We start from the raw sequence: 16864 nt of genomic DNA on the forward strand, positions 1-16864 counted from the left end.
TCAAGAAGTGTTTGGACAATACTCTCAGGCACATGGTGTGACTCTTGGGGATGGTCCTGTGCAGGGCCAGGAGTTGGACTCAATGTTCCTGGTAGGTCCCTTCCAGCTCAACATGTTCTGTGATTCTGTGACTCGAAGCAGGTACTCTGAGACCAGGAACTGCAAAATGTTACCTATACCAGCGGCACTGCTGGGGGTGGTGGTCAGAGTGGGGCATAAGTAAGACTGTGCTTTCATATTTTGTTGTAACTGAGCTGCCAGATTTAATGTATTCCATTTCCAGGGGTTGATGGAAAATGCAGGGATATTTGTGGTGCTGGATATTCAGAGAATTGCAAAGAGATAATGGTACAAGATGACCTGACTCCTGGACTTTCCCCCACTGCATCCCTGCCAGCCCAATGGGTCCATAATCCATATGGCCCCATTGTCCCCAAATCCCCATGAGGGGCAGGTGTTGAGTGGGGCTCTTGGGGCTCCTTTTGGAAACCCAGGATGCACCATCTACCCGCCCACTGCTCATCCTGGTATTGAGATTCCATGGCAGTCTTGTCACATTCCACTGCTAGGAAATGCTGCTGCGACCCACAGTTTTGGACCTCCTGGACAGATATCCCATTGCTCTTACAGGCATTTTCCCTGAGGCCTCTTGAATTCAGGAGAATAAGATGATGTTAAATGAACTCTGAATATAAACTGAAATACTTCCATAAAATCATAGGATCATAGAATCACTTAGGTTGGAAAGGACCTTTAAGACCATTGAGTCCAACTGTTAACCCAGAACTGCCAAATCTACCATTAAAGTGCCACAACACACATCTTTCAAATACCTCCAGGGCTGGCAACTCCACCACTTCCCTGGGAAGCCTGTTCCAATGCTTGACAAAATGCTAATAAGGTGCGCTGGATTTTTTTTTCCCTTTCCCCTCTAACTTTCTAGTTTCAGCTTCTGCTAGCAGAACCTTGATGAATCTTCATGATGAGAAGATTCCCAAAGTTTATAGAGCTTTACTTGTTTTTGGACTTGGTCATGACTACTCCAGCAAGTCACCTGGAATTTTGTATAATTGCCATTATACAATAGATTGAAAAACATAGATTATATATTGTTATAAAGTTTGAGGGTCTGTCCTTGCCAGGGTCCTCACAGGCTTTAGTCTCCTTGCCAAGGCTTCTGGGTGCAGGACCTCTGGCAGGGAGCCTTAAACCTCAACCCTCAAAATTAAGGGGAATTTCTAAAAAGAAAGGTGTGTGCTCAGTGTATCACCCAGCCAGGGCAAGGAGGAGCACAGGCAGAGGGGTGCAGGGTGCTGCCCGCTGTCCAAGACCCCTGCGCCTCTCCCTCTGGGATGCCACGGGCAATAGGAGCTGCACGAGGTGGTGACAAGCTGCTGGCATTCCAGGTGTTTGATCCGAAGAACTCACCAGTGAGACAGGAAATGTCAAGATTACATCACATGAATAATTTTTTTAAAGCCCTGAAAAAGACCTTGTTAAAGTCCATGTCTCTGCAGTGTGATCCCAGCTCCTTTTAGTTTTGCTTTGCATTTCCACTTTATGGGAACAGGCAGGCATATCCTTCCCCCAGATGTCGCTTTACTTTTCCTTTCCTTTGATTTTACAGTGCTTTTGTTCACCATGGCCTTGCCACTCACTGGGACTGGTGGAGCAAGTCCCACTTTGCGGGGCTCCCCAAAGGAAAGATGTGTAGGATGCCCACTGGACCATATGGAGCAGCCCATCGTTCCAGCATCTGAAACCAAGCGCAGGTCTTGGGCCTTTGGGGATGCTGGCTGCAGCCCAGCTTATCTGCACTGGGAAAGGATGGAGAAGATGTGGGAGTGCAGCTGCCAGCCCCTTCCCCATGTGTTTGCTTATGTTCTGGGTGGACACCCTGGGCAGCCAAACTGTGCTGCAGGGAGATACCATAACTTCATAGAGCAAAACTGCACCTCGTTATTACACTGATTTTGCAAAACTATTAAGGAGCATCCAACAGAGTATGTGACCCACACATGTTTAATTTCTTTTATGGTTTCTGTTACGATATATGATGGATGTGTTTTTTATAAAATGAAGATTTATTGGAACCTGGAATTTTATGGCTTTAAAGTTCAATTGAGTCCAGATTGTGAGTTTCTCCTTTTGGAAGAGGAGAAGAAGGTTTAAAAGAGCTCATCTGCCTGTGGCACTCATGAAACTCTAGGCCAAGGATGACACCTTTTCTCTTAACTTCTACTATAACGTCAAAGCAAAAATTTACCATCAAATATTATGTCTTCCATGCGTGATGCTGTAGATATAGATCATGGAAATTCTGTTGGACTTCTTTCTTTTAAGTTATTATCTGTGCCATAAGAAAGTCAGGACTCGGTGTAGGATCCAAGGATGAGTGGCAAGACAGCACAAACCCAAACCGTGCATAATTATTGACAATGTGCCTTCACTTCAAAACATGCTTCTGCGCTTTTGATTTTTCTCGTAAAAGCACAGCGATGCCTTTGCTGCCTGCAATGCTGAGGAAAGCAGAATGTTTTTAAAACACTGTAAGAGTAACTATTAAACACATTCCATGTATTCATGTAAAATTAGGCACAAACTAAAGCATTTTCTTGGATGGTAAACATAGCTTAGTAAAGAATAACATCAGTTCAGAAGAACATTCAGACGTTTGCTCTGGGATCTGCCCAGGGAGGTGGTAGATGCTCCATCCCTGGAGACATTCAAGGTCCCTGCTCATTGCTGGGGGTTTGGACAAGATGTTCTTTAGAGGTCCCTTCCAACCCAAACCATTCTGTGATTCTAGGAAGTAGCTCTGTTGACTTCCGCAAAGGTATTTTGCCTTTGTGCCTGCCAGGCACGAACAGGGCTGGGGGTCCTTGTGCTGTGGGGTTTCAGTAAGAGAAGTTCTTATGGCTGTCTGCTCAGGAGCCTGGGGGAGCCAAAGTATTCATCGTCCACAAGCAACATGGCAAGAAAATAGGGAAATGCTGTATTTCTGCTTTGCTGCCAGTGTCAAACAGCCCCAAGTGCTCTGGTAGGAAACAAACAGCATCCAAGGAAGCAGAGCCTGAGTCCAGCTCTCTGGTTACCACGACATAAGTAAACAAACAAGTTTATCACAAGTAATGAGGGCATTGTGCCAGCTTCAGTTAAAATAATGAAATGAAAAAAAAATCAAACCCAAACCAACAAATCATTACAGCATGAGGAAAGTCCTGAATGAAATTGATTGTTCATGCCAACTCCAGAAATATATCTTGTCGTAAACTAGGGCCTCCACATCTGCTTCAGCACCAGCAGATTCTTTATAAACAGCCTCTTTAATTTTATCTAACAGCCTGTTCGCAGACATGCAGTCCAAAAATACCTCTCCTTTTCCTCCTCGCACTATCCTGAGCTTGGCAGGGCACCAAACATGAGGTTCAGCTCCTAGTTCAAAAAAGCCCTTCTTTAAGCATCGACTGAACTTGATTTAATAAAAACTCTGTCCAGCTTCCTCCGGGCAGCCCTAATGGGATGCAGAGCCCTGCACTTCTCAGGGGCTGTTCCAAACCTGTTCCGTGTCGGGCAGTAAGATTTTTTTTTATGGTGAAACAAAATTACTTTGCACTGGAGTTGGGGAACAGTCTGGTGTTCTCCAGAGTGTCTCCTCCGAGGAGTACAGAGCTTTGCTTTCAGATATGCCACCCTCCAAAAATGAGAGTGAGCAGGCAGCACGCAATGGGATGTCCTGGTGCCATGGATACTCCAAGGGATGCTCCAGTGCCTCTGATATCCAGCCCCCTCCTCCTGCTGGCCCTGCCTTCCCTAGAGGAAGGAGAGAAAATCATCAAAGCCCCTAATCTGGCTTCCAATCCCCAAGTTCCCCTGAGGGGGGAGATGAATCCATCATGCCTCCAGTGTGGCACCGCATTGCCAAGTGCCTATAGGTGCTCCTGAAGGAAAGACTGGGTATTCACTGACAGAGAGGGGGTGTTACACTGGGGCTTGTTCCCAGAGGTTAGCCCCCACACCTGTAGCAGGACAACAACCTTTGCACCTCCTGATGCTGATGTTCCCAAGCACAGCACCGATTTTCTGTCTGCTGATTGCCTGGGAAAACTGAAAGGGGCCTTGGCTGCCTTTTAATGTCAGGACAAGAGTGGCTGATGTCACCTTAGAAGATGAAATACCTCCTTGCTTAATTGCAGGCCCAAATTTCTCGAGGAAACTTGCACAACATTGCGTTCACCACAATGCAGGATTTAGTGCTCATTAGCTCAGTAGTTGAAAATGTTTCATAATTATCCTGTTCAACAATCCAAGGCATGGATTTTGAGCCTCAAAGTTTGCAGTGATAAAGAAATATTAATGGGCTGGCACATCACGATGTTCAGGGGAAAAGGATGTTTAATAGTTTCTCCTTATGGTTCAGTTGTTTATTTAAATTACTTGGAAACTAAACCAGCAGCAAACATAACCACTGCTGTTGGGTGGCACAGTTAACAGTAAGTCGAATTTATTTAGCAAAAGATTAAATGGAGTAAAATAAAGGAGGGGGAAATTTCTTGAGTGTTCAGTGAGGCAGATCCCATTGCCAAGACATGGAGGAGGATCAACAGAAATCCCCCCAAGCCCATCCCGTCACTTGGTCATTCTGACAAAGGCAAATGAGCAGCACAGGTGTCAATGAAAGGAAACTACTGCTTTTGGCAAAGGATGCTGCAGGTCTGTAGTGATAGAGGGACTCTCAGTTGATCTGGGGGATGCTGGTGGCACCCTGTTTTTTATCGCCTCCTGGAGGAATTTTCTGAATGATCCTTGTGGTTGTGCCAGGGAGGCTTGAGAGCCTTGTGCTGCTTGGCTGTCAGTCTCCAGCAGTGCTTGTCCTCTACAATAGGAGCAAAAAGCGGGGTTTGCTGCAGGGGCTTGTGGTCTCTCCAGTCAGGTACCAAATTGCACCTTACAAAGAGCACTGCATTTGTCCTATGATACCTTACTGATCTGAACATGGCCGATGCCAGCCAGCTGAATTTCAACTGAATATTTAGGAGAAACAAATCAAAGACAGTTAAATGAATGGGAGAAGTGGGTTTAGCTGCCCAGCTGTGAGCTGCAGTACACTGATCCTTCCTCTAATATACTACACCAGGAATGTAATTCAGTTCTAAATTATTAAAAATCTCTCAATTTTGTAAATCACATTTGAGAAGGTATTTTAGTTGTACAATCATCCACTTGTTGGCAGTATCAAAGTGCTAGTGATACCTGTGCACACTCTGCAGGATTTCCTTTCGTAACTACATTTCACATCTCCCTAGCACGGGTTCACATAACCCCAGCTGAGATGTACACGTAGATCTTCCTAGCATCTCTTTTTTTTGGCCTCATGACTGGTGGGGTCAAATGGAACTGAGTTAAGAGGCCCAGAGGGATATGGTGGGCAGGGGAGCAGGATGTAGGCATGCACAGGCACATCTACTCAGGTGGTGGCTCTCTACCATCTTTGGAGAATTTCCTGGATGAGGCTGGATGAGGCTCTGGAAAACCCTATGCCTCTTCAAAGTCCTTTCAGCCTTGCTTACTCCCACTGGAGCTTGCAGGCAGTGATACTCTGGCTCTGCGCATTCTGTACAGAGTGCCTCTTGAAATCCTCTCAGGCAGAGATGCTAAAAGCCTTCTCCCAGTGAAGGCCAGAGGACCCAGCTCACTTGGGCTTAGCTGATACTGCACTAGGAAGAAGGATAAGAAGGAGGCTTGAAAAGGTCACACTGAGGCCGCAATTTCCAAACCAGTATGAAGGAACTGGATGCCTTAACACTCTCCAGATTAAACACTTGTTCTTGCCTGTTAATGGAATGTGCTGTAAAACAGCGTTTTCTTTACCTATTCAAGGAGAATTAGAGGGAGGGACCTGCTAATACCCGGGGAGGAAACTCTTTGTCTGCAGAGGCTGTTTTTCCCCACAGGTTGTTGGCAGAAAATAATGGCTTGTGAACAACCTGAGTCAATGTGGCTGCAACAACAGCAAAAGTGGAGGAAAGAAAACACAACCTCACAGGAAACTTAGACAGTAAACAGAGAAATAACAGGTCTGAGGCATCCATAGGTTTCCTGGATTCATTTCCCTCCTTTTCCAGCATTTTGCTGAGCACTATAGCACTATTCAAGCCATTATTACATTAAGAAGTTTTTTGGCTTTTCTGCCTGCAAAAATACTCATCACTTTTAAATTGAAGGCATCACTGTCTTATCTGGTCTGCAGCCAGAGGGACTGGAAGCAATAGAAGTGTGAACTTTCTCCTTCATCTCAGAGAACATTAACTTCAAAGCCCAGCCATAAACTTTCAGATGTAATGACTATTTGTCCAAAAGAGAAACACATCAGCTTGATCAATGACTGAAAGGTATAAAACACAGAGGTTACATTTGCTAAACACTTGGGAAAAATACATGGTTATAGTGGGGTGCGTGGAGGTGGGGAGTTACTACTGAATTATTTGGGCAGGCGGGCCCAAGGGGCAGTGTCAAGGTTGTCGTGGGTGGTTGTAGGTTCAGCACTGAGTGGTTTTTGTCCCAGAGGATGGGTTGCCATGTCAGAGTGTGCTCCAGTGTGCCCTTGGATGCAGACCTTCATCATCAAGTGGGGACCTTGTGGCTGTGCTGGCAGCCACACTAATCTGATGCTATTCCAAAAAACTGTGGGAGAAAACATTTCTTCTTGCAGCTGCTCAGACAAAGCATTCAGGACCACCAGCACTTTCTCTTGTGTCAGCTGTGTGAACGCTGACTAGAGAAAAACCTGCCCTGGGTGCAGCTGCCTTTTCCCTTGAGCTCCAGGGCGCAGGGTACAGGCAGTCAGTGTGCTAACAGAGATGGTAAGGCATGCTCAGAGATTTCAAGCATCTTTGGTAAGATTCCCCACATCCTTCTTATTTTTTTTAACATGCTTTCCATTTTTCTAATGAAAATTCCATGGAAAAAGAGCGTAAGGATGTCTTTTTGTTTCCGTGGCTTGCGTATGAGGAATCTAGATGGACGAGAATTATATCATGTGACTTTTTTCCCCAGTAAAAGCATTGCCTTTCCTGATAACATCCCTTCTCCCCTCAGCCATTAAGGCTTGTGGGAGGAGCTCAGACCTCATCCTCTCCCTAGCTGGTGGGTGCACGATCCTTGTACGTGGCACACAGTGCTCGGGGTGAGCACTTTGTAGGATTAATCAACTATTTGGTGAAAGTGTTTTCAAAAGAAGTAATTGGGATGACTTGCTGCTAGGCACCAGCTTCTGCTTGCTGAGGCTCCAGGGCTGGGGAATGCAGTCCAGACCTGTGTGATTCCTGTCTGAGGATGGAGAGAAGGAAGTGCCTGAGTACGAACAGAGATTTTGAAAGGTTTGTAACATCTTCTGCCAACATGTTTTTTGAATCAGCCTTGCGTGAACAAGTGAGAGCCCGGAAGAGCCGTGTCATCCTTGAAGGACAGCTGGGCTTGCTGGGGGGCTGCTTCATTTGGGATGGGAGACAAATGGTTGCTGCCACTGCACGGGGAAAAGAGATGTTGGTGACATTGCTGGCAGCTCCACAGGCTTTGTTAGCACCTTGCTTTCCACCCATGCTGTGCTTGCCTGTCCCTAATCTCTCTGCAAGGTGTTAAAATGCCTCTATAGGAAACCAAAGAGCAAACATGAGCCCTTCTTGCTCACCATACATGCTTATGTCCCCAAATCCCTGTTGGAGTGAATGGAGCTGATGGGTGCACCCAGGTTCCTTGCCACACAGGTTGGGTGTTGAGATAGTGGCTCAGCTGTTGAAGTCTCTACCTGCCCCTAGATGTTCTCTAGCCTCTAGGAGGTCTCAGTGGCCTTCTCCAGGCTGTTCCCTCTCCCCCACTGCATTCCAAACTGAACTCCTCCCAGCATCCTGGGGAACAAGCTGAGGGGCTGGCCATGAAGTGCTGGACCTGAGGATAGCAGTGGAGGCTGAGATGACATTCTGGAAATGTAAAGAACAACTTTGTGCTGAATCCATCTTGTCACCCTCCTCCTCATGGCACATCACCTTCTGCCCTGCCTTGGCCCCAGTGGAGACTCCAGGGACAAGGACAGATAATAGTGGGTAGAGGTGGGGCAAGAGAAGCAATAGGGGGGCAGGTAAGTAATTTATTTTAAGGGGCAGCTGGCTTTACTCAGGCAAAACCAGTGCACTACCAGCAGGTCCTCCAGTCAGTCGAACTCCTTTTCCCCCGTAAAGTCGTACCTGTGCTTTGTAAACGTGTTTCAGTGCATTTCAGTCTGGTCTTTGCGAAGGGATCCACTATAGCAATCCCTTTTCAGTGCCTGGAGTCCTAGTTTTTACCTCCACTGGATCATGTCCTGGGCTTCAAAGCCTACAGGGAGCAGTGACCCATTTTATTACAATGTCATAAAGCAATGGCCTTTCTCTGTTCCTGTATAAATAATAAATAGTAATTATATTTGTACATGGAGGCCTGCCAGAGGCCATGAGTATGAGACTTGAGATTTACTTTGAAAAAAGGAAGAAGAAAACAAGAATCCTGACAGCTTTTTACCTGGATGCACAGCTGTGCTGAAAGAGGTGCCCTGCGGATCAAAGGGAACCCGCTCCTGTTCTCCCCAGGTGCTGCAATGCTTCACCTATTAGAGCAGATATTAGTTATCAGGCAGCAGTGCTATGAACAGCACAAATGTGCACTTTGCTCTTCAGAGGCTAGAAAAGCCAGAAGGATGCCAGATTACATTTAGGAAAGCACATATGGATGTGTTGCCTTCTTCAGCCTTCCTCCGTTGTTCTGGAGGAAGACAGAAAGCACGGCTGTGGACAATCACAGCTGTAGAAGCATAATTGCAATTACAATTATAAGAGCTGCTTAGTGCTTCTGATAATCCTTGAGACCTGCAGTGAGTGTCTACAGTATAAAGGGAGAGTATTTGGGGGGCAGGATTAGAGCACAGGAACAACTCTGCAGAAGGATTGAAAAAAACCACCTCTAACCTTTCAGTGTTTACATTTCACTAAGGGAAAAGATTGTCTGAGGCAAAAGCACAAGTTCAGAATGAAGCCCAGATTTCCTGATCTGGGATTTCAGTTGTTTGGAAAGTGTCTCTGATGCAAAGTCCTATATCGTGGCTTTCTCTAAAGGCTGAGCTCAGCTCTCAACCTCTTCACTGGCCAGAACTACAGAACCAGTCCACTGACAGCAAATTCCACCAGTTCTCTTCATACGTTCAAAGGGATGTTTAGCTTCTGGGGACATAATGGGAAGGTGACAGCAGTGAAGTCTCATTTCAGTGTTGGGATCAACTATGTTTCAGAAAAACCTCCCTCTAAACCCCATACACTGCATAACAGATGGCACATCTGTTTCTATTTCCAGTATGATCTCACTAATCACTTTTTAAGAATCTAGCATCCAGGGTTAATCAACATGAGCTGAATTGCAGTAAAGGTTCCTACAGCAACAGAAAAATCCTGTGCAACTCCCTTTCCTCAAGTTACCCTCTTGGATAGTGAGGTTCATCCTCTGTCTGAATTCTGTGCAAAGCCTCGTGATTCCTGACAAGCCAGGGCCTCTCTCCAAAGAGCTTCTGCCTCTCTAGGCCTTTGTCTATTTGACAAGGCAGATCTGCCAATAATTGATTTTCTGTTTGGTAGTCAAACTGAAAGCTAAAAATGCGTGGTACAGGTCAACGCCAAAACCCTCACAGGAATGGAAGGGCAGATTCCCAAGGAGACTTCGTCCTCAGCCCCAAGGCCTATGAAGAGAAGCTATCACCCACTACAACCCACTGCCTACAACATAGGCTCAGAGCACACAGGATGAAAATTCAACCCCCTTCTGTTTCTCATATGGAAAAATATTTTAAAAAAGGTTTCCTAGAAGCAGTATCATACCCAGTGTGCCAGGCAGCACCTGAGGCATGTTGAGAGAGAGGAGAGCAAGGCAGGAGACTGGCTTAGCCTGGCTGTGCCTATGCTGCTGAACACAAGCAGGCCAGGGCAGAATGGCACTGCTGAGCTCACAGGCACCATGCCTAGAGCTTGCTTCCTGACAATAGAATTTGTCTTGGAAACAGTTATTTGTAGTGATCCAAATCAGAGCTTAGAGTTAGCAGAGAGGCCAGCAGAGAGCCCAGCAGAGAATAAGGATAAGTCGAGGGCTGGAGTCCATCTCTTCCTTGCTGGTGATGTAGATATGCCTGTCAGATGCACCTACAATGTCAGAAACAACTCCCCACCTGACTTGTGGGCCCTCATCCTTGATTGTTCCCACCATGTTGGTTAGCACATACCTATGTTGTCCTCTGGACCTGGACAAGCAGCTCCCTCCATCCACCAAGCAGCGCTGCTCTGGGCATAGCTACTCCAGGGACAACTTTCAAGAGTGACATGGACAAGCTCTGTCTCCCTTCCCTCATTATGCTCCTCCAGCATGGTCCCTTCAGCCTTTCTATCCTCCAGCTCTCCTGAATGCTCTCATTCCTCAGTTCAGGGCATTCAACACGCCCCATGGAATCCCAACACTGGTGAGCTATAGCATTGTCTTCATTATCCTGGGCATATTATGCTGGGACAAGAAAACACCAAACCTAAAATAATATTAGTTTTCTCTTAGGTCCATAGGCACAACCCACCAGGCCAAGCTAAGCTGGAGTCAAGTGCCATGTCATGCAGTCAGGGCCAACCTACTTCATGTTGGCTGGCCCTGAGCAGCCAAGTCTACTCTGACACAACTACTCCCATCCACTACCTCCCAGATCCCAGGGCAGCTCTCTGGATCAGGCAGTTTAGCCCCGCAGATATTTCTGCTCTACCTGGTCCAATGAACAGTGTAATTTAGACAACCTTATACCCCAAGCAAGAGGATTAGAAGAGCCCTGTTGCAGGCTGTCCCACAGCCTGAAGATGTAGCACATCAGGTAAATCCTCACTCCAGCTGAGGCTTCCTTGTGAGATCAGCTTCAAAAAAGGTTTAAAAAAAAAGGCAAGTAATTTTGATGTTTTTAATTTTCTGGGCTAATTCTGATGAATGGATTACACACCAATTGTCAGATAGCTTTGCTCAAACAGAAATTGTGTTTTTCAATGAACAAACTGTTCTTCAGAAATCATTTGATCTACTTGTATCCCCTTCCCACTGCAACAGGAGCGGAAAGGGAAGCTGTAGGTAGTGCTTCATCTCTGAATGATCATCTCTGCTCTGGCTGTAATGTAGCCACCAGCTGGTCTTACCCTCTGCTTGCTCTTCTGCTTGGAGACACCAGGGATCATCAGCAGACTTTGTCTCTCACTGTGGGCAGTTTCTTCCTAAGCCACACCTCTCCCACTGCCCTCAGCATGGCCAAGTCAAGATTTGATTACTTAGTTTCCATATCAAGGATTTTTAACTACTATCATTGGTGTTTCTATGTCCTTGCTTTCAGGACACAAATCTTTACGACCCCATCAGGTTATGCCATCTGCTGTCTTTTATATTTTAACCGCCTTCCTAGGGACAAATATAAACACAGTAACGCTAATGTTTGTTACCACGACATGGCAGTGGGACTTTACAGGTGGCTTAGCTGAGAATGGCCACAAATCACAGAATCATAGAATGGCTTGAGTTGGAAGGGATCTTAAAGATCATCTAGTTCCAAACTCCCATCATGGTCATAGATGCCACCCACTAGACCAGGTTGCTCAGACACCTGGGATGTCCTCTGAGGACAAACTACTTGGCCCTGATTTTTTCCCCCCTCCATCACTATAGGCACCAGCATCAGTCACCAGGGTCCCCCAAAGCCCACTGGAGCCATAACAGGCTGCTAAAATGAAAGCCTTGGCACTTGTAGGTAGAGCACAGCCAGTGGGGGTGAAAGCCACTTGTTTGTAGGTGTACTTCTTTTAAAGCCGATTTATTTTAGAAGGACTTTTACAGTGTGCAGCTGGCTGTGCAAGCCAGCAGACATGGCAGTGTCCAGGCCAAGAAGACACTGGGGCTGGTGAGGGACTCCTGGAACCCTCTGGGGACCATCTGGTTTAACCTGCTTTGGCTGACCCTGTTTGTGCAGAGGAGATCTTGGCCTAGGCAATCTCCAAAGGTGCTTTCCAACTTCAACCATTGAGTCAGATTTATTTAAACCTCTGGCATAAAGCACAGTTATTTTCAAGTATTCCATCAATTCTCAACTCAGTACAGAAAATGTGGCTTTCAAGGCCAACAGCACATTGAACCTTTACCAGACTGTGAGGCCAGAGATTCAGAGGGGCTTTAACAACCTAACAAACCAGAGAAGTACAAAACATGCCATACAAGTCAGATGTTTCTATGCAACAACCATATGATTGAAAGTTTCTCACACAAAACCATTTGCTGTCAGGACAGAGTGGAGCCAAGTCAGTGTGATTCAAGTTTTTAGAGTCAATTTTGTAAAACTTCAGAAGGCGTTACTTAGTGCCACCCAGTGTTGGCAGAAAGAAAAAGGAAGGTTAAATATGGTTACAACTGGGTGTAGCCCATTGAAACAGGAAAAAAATCCCAGCTCTTGCTTTCTGTATCAGGGGTGAGCAATTCTACAGAAACTGTGTAGCACTGACGTCCAGGAGATAGCTGTCCCAGAGCTGAAATGAGGCTTAGCCACCTTGTTAAAAAAACCTACCACTTTGTATATTCACTTTTCAAAGCAGGTAATTAGTTTGAGATGCAGATGGTCCCTTTTGCCACAAGACTCACTCCCCTAGTCTGACATCAGTGTAAGTGAGAAAGTTGTGCTGACTTTTCTGGTTAGGTGCTCAGGAGTTTAGATGAGAAACAACTATATAAGATGTATCTCTCTTTCCTAGAATAAATAAATACAGTTAGACATTACCTTTTCCCTGCTTTGTCTCAGATGTTGCACATGACCTGACTTTTCCTTGAATCCTTTAAAATGATACAGGATCTCATGTATATCAGACATGAAAATACTCTCCCAGTTAGGATCTTTGGATGGCTGAATAACTGCACTCATGCTTTTGTCCTTCAAAGGACTATATAGAATCACAGAATGGTTTGGGTTGAAGAGACCTTAAAGATCATGTAGTTCCAATCTCCTTGCCATGGGCAGGGACACCTTCCACCAGATCAGGTTGCTCAGAGCCCCATCCAACCTGGCCTTGAGCACTTGAACACATCATGGTCCCATTTAACAGCCACGGACAGCAAGATGTTGAGCAGGCACTGTCCTCCCCAGAGGGGAGAGCTGGGGCATGGCCAAGGGGAGATGGAGGAGATCTGGAGCCAAGAACCCAAGTGGGAAAGCTGGGAAGGGGAAAGCAAGGCCCTGAGATACCTCAAACCCACCAGATATTGGTGGATCAGGGCCTCCCAGGGTTGTGGCTTCACCTGTTGTGGCCATGGCAGAGAAATCCTCCTTCTACCACTTTGGGCTCCTTCACTCTGCTCTGAAGTATTCTCATTGCCCAGAGAGAAAAAAAAGACAACAGTGGTTTGAGTGATTCTCTGCCCGTTCTTTATTTCACGCCCTAGAAGAAAAAGGCCAAGGAGAGACTGACACGGGAGTTTTCTCAGATTGATACAACAAAAACCCAACAGCAAACTGCAGGGTTGGCTGTCCTCTGAAGCGACATCACCTCCATGAGCTGCCATGCTGGCGCTCCATATTTCTGGGTGGAAGGGCTCCCTACTGGCATTTTTACTTTTTTTTTCCCACCCATGAAGCCATCTACCAGTCACACAGCCAATCCCTTGGATTTGTGCCTGCTGACAACAAGTCTCCTTTCTCACTTACCTTTCACTAAGTGCTGGGAAACAGGCCAGGCAGTGCAGCCACACATTATGTGCTGAAAACTCCTCTTCTGGGGCCAACACACCTGAAGTGTTTTTTTCTTTTCTTGCCAGTGCCATGAGGTTCCTAGGGGACCTGGAAGCTGGGTTGCCTCTGCTGGCTCCTGTTGAAAGACCTCCATGATCATTAATTGCATCTGCATGTCTCACTAGGGCCCTACATATCCTAGGTGCTCTCCACAGCTATGAGAATCTCAGTGCTCCTCCTACAGAGCTCATAATTTAAAACCGAAGGCAGAAAATCACAGAAAATTCCTGTGACAACTGCTCAGCTCGTGCCTCAGGAATTCATCAAAAAGATAATTTTCCCAAAGAAGGCCATGGGACACAGTGTGCACAGGAGTTGGTGGAGGAAGGAGACCAGACAAATACAGCATTCTTGGAAAAAAAAAGTATCTCTGTGCATCCCCCCAGTTAGGAAGGTTTACAGAGTAGGTTCACAATGAGAGACAGTCCCTGCTCCAGAGGTTTTACAGTCCCAGCAATCAGAATGAAATAGTAGGAAGGGGAAAGGTAGAAGCAGAAGACCTGTCAGTCCCTGTGTTACACAGAACGACTCTGCTCAGTTTGCAGGTCCGAGGCATTTTTAAGCCTATAAATAAACTGGGAACGTTAATGATGCCATTAATCTCCACTGGCCGGCATCCCAGCTATTTTCAGTGGCGAGGTTACCTTGCTTCTCCCAGCAAAAGTAGGTCTCAAGGGGAGGGTCAGGCGAGCAGTGGGGATGGATGATTTGTGCCCAGGGCCGGGGCCAATACCCTCAGCGTGAGGACACTGCCACCATCCTCGGCAGCCCACAAGGAGGAGGTGTCCCAAATGCCAGCACAAAACAGCCGAAAACAGACATCAGATAATAAACGATGGGAAAAAGCAGAGTGCTGCCGGCTGCAGAGGGAAGCCTGTGACTGCCCCTGCTGCAGCCCTATGGCAGAGATGTCTTCTTCATCTCCTGCAAGGAGATACCCTGATGGAGACCCTCTGCTCCTCTGTAGCTGCTGGGAGCCTGCCCCACCACCTCTGCCTTTCCAAGGACAGGAAGTGGTGGGGCTCAGAGCTACAGAATGGGGGGAGCCCAGGATGGGCCAGGCCAGGGCATCCCAGCACACTAGCCCAGGGCAGGGAGTGGCTGGAGTGCAAGTCCCTGGGGAAACAAAGGCTGCCTTGAGACAGCTTCTTGCCTGGTATAGCTCTGAGGTTCATCTTACAAGTATACCAGGCTTTTGTTTATTTTATTATTTCTGTTACAATGTGCCAGGAAAAAATATTATTCCTAAAAGAAAATAAGTTCACACTTACTAGAAAAAGGTGTTTTCGAAAATCAAGTCTACACATTGCTTTCCTTTGACCTGCCTGCTCAGATATCCAAGACAGTTGGATACCACCACAGAGGGTTAGAGAAATTAATGTTACAGTGCCACCAGAAAATAACACTGGCCAGCTTTTTCTTTTCTCTTCTGCAATGAGCTCAAGATGTTGAGACATTCACCAAGTAATATTACAAGAGAATCATTCACACTCTGGTCCCAGGTGACATGTGGCTACTGTAGCTATTAGGACTTACCCTCCCTCAGTGGCATTAAGAGTCAGTTTTCCAAACTTCTCAGGAAGTACCTACTGTTTTTTGTTCTTTGTGTTGCTTATTGTTGTTTCCTGAATTCTTATGTCTACAGTGGTCTGAATGCCTTTATAACGTACCAACTAGGAAAAATTAAGAGAAACTTGGATATTTTTCTTACCTTAACAATGACATTTTGGGGCCAAAGTCAGCAACTTCTCTGTGGAAGATCCGGCCTGCTTGACCTGGATTGAAGCTCACAAACAATGCAGTCTGTTCTCCCTCAGGAACTGCTATAAAATGCATTTAACTTACTTGAGTTTTGCTATTTTCCCTCAATTATATCCACTGTACAATCTGAATGTGCTGCTGATGTTATGGCTTCCATGCTGCACCTGCTGTCTACCCTCTTCTAGGGGACATGCAGGATATGATCATTGGTATAAACTGCAGGAGCATCACTCTCAGTAGGGAAGTGGGGGAAGAAAAGCCCCTCAAAGGTATTCTGTGTCTGAAGAAACCGCATGTCCAATAAGGAACAAACTTGCAACTGCAATCTTGCACAAGATACACAGAGATACTCTAGACAGACTTAAACATTCAACTTGACAAATTAATCAGCTTGTCAAGCAAAGGAAGTCATTGTGGTCAGAGTGGTCATGGAAGGTAACACTCTCCATTTGCAGCATCAGGCAATTAAGGATTTAAAATATTACAAGAGAGGAGAACTGAGATATTAGAGTAGAAAACATATACACAGGAGTGAAGACAGCAACACATAAAGGCCAGAAAATGGAAAAGAAATGCCAGAAATGTTTCATATTGACCCAAATAAATAACCTCAAATGAAATGGTTCAGGCTTGTTTCATATGGTAAAGACACAGGCTAAGCCGAGCAAATGGTCTCAGGCTAGTAGCACAGAAGAAATTATTTCCCTAGAGCAAAAAAGGCATCTGTTTATTTATCTCAGTTATGAAAATGTCCTTGTCAGATATTGGCTGAGCTCTCTCTGGGCAGGTCACTTACCTCCTCCCAGCTTCAGAAGAGACCTCTAAACCACTGTCCCTGCAAACATGATGCATCTGCGAAACTGAGCAGTTATCCCTCTTCTTCCCAGGAGCACTGAATGGTCTCAGAAGGCACAGACCTTCCCTATGCCTGGAAAATCCTGCTACAGAAAAATGTGACTGCTAGTAGTAGTAATACTGGAAGAGATCCCTGCACTTCCCTGAAGCCTCACCTGCACAGAATCACTCTGTGGGGACAGAGTTACATTAAACGTGGATCGAGGTGGGAGAGCTGAGCCCTGCACCCAGGCTTAAGTGAATTGATACACGCAAGCCCTGACTGACAGCACTGGTGACTCCAGGAAGGCCTGAGACTCATACCTGATCTACACATTTTGGGGAGCAAGAAAAGATTCATCAGATCAGTCATAGAAATATGAAATTCTCTTTTGTTAATGCTGACAA

General features: G+C 46.1%; 1 long non-coding RNA gene across 6 annotated transcripts in view; it reads right to left on the bottom strand.

Annotated features, from left to right (window-relative positions):
• LOC113964990 overlaps positions 1-16864 on the bottom strand; it is a 30553-nt gene that overhangs the window by 3001 nt on the left and 10688 nt on the right. The window contains exons 1-4 of one of the 6 annotated variants that reach the window (XR_003533395.1): positions 15573-16669; positions 13774-13937; positions 12647-12821; positions 2027-2519 (exon numbers count right to left, since the gene is read on the bottom strand). This is a non-coding gene — a long non-coding RNA (uncharacterized LOC113964990). Of the gene's footprint in view, positions 1-2026; positions 2520-12646; positions 12822-13371; positions 13512-13773; positions 16670-16864 lie in introns of those variants that run through there. The other 5 variants (XR_003533396.1, XR_003533393.1, XR_003533392.1 and 2 more) reach the window with 5 other exon arrangements.

The sequence above is a fragment of the Neopelma chrysocephalum genome, unplaced genomic scaffold (genome assembly GCF_003984885.1).
Source record: "Neopelma chrysocephalum unplaced genomic scaffold, ASM398488v2 Primary Assembly neopelma1_43, whole genome shotgun sequence".
In the NCBI taxonomy this organism is placed as follows: Eukaryota; Metazoa; Chordata; class Aves; order Passeriformes; family Pipridae; genus Neopelma; species Neopelma chrysocephalum.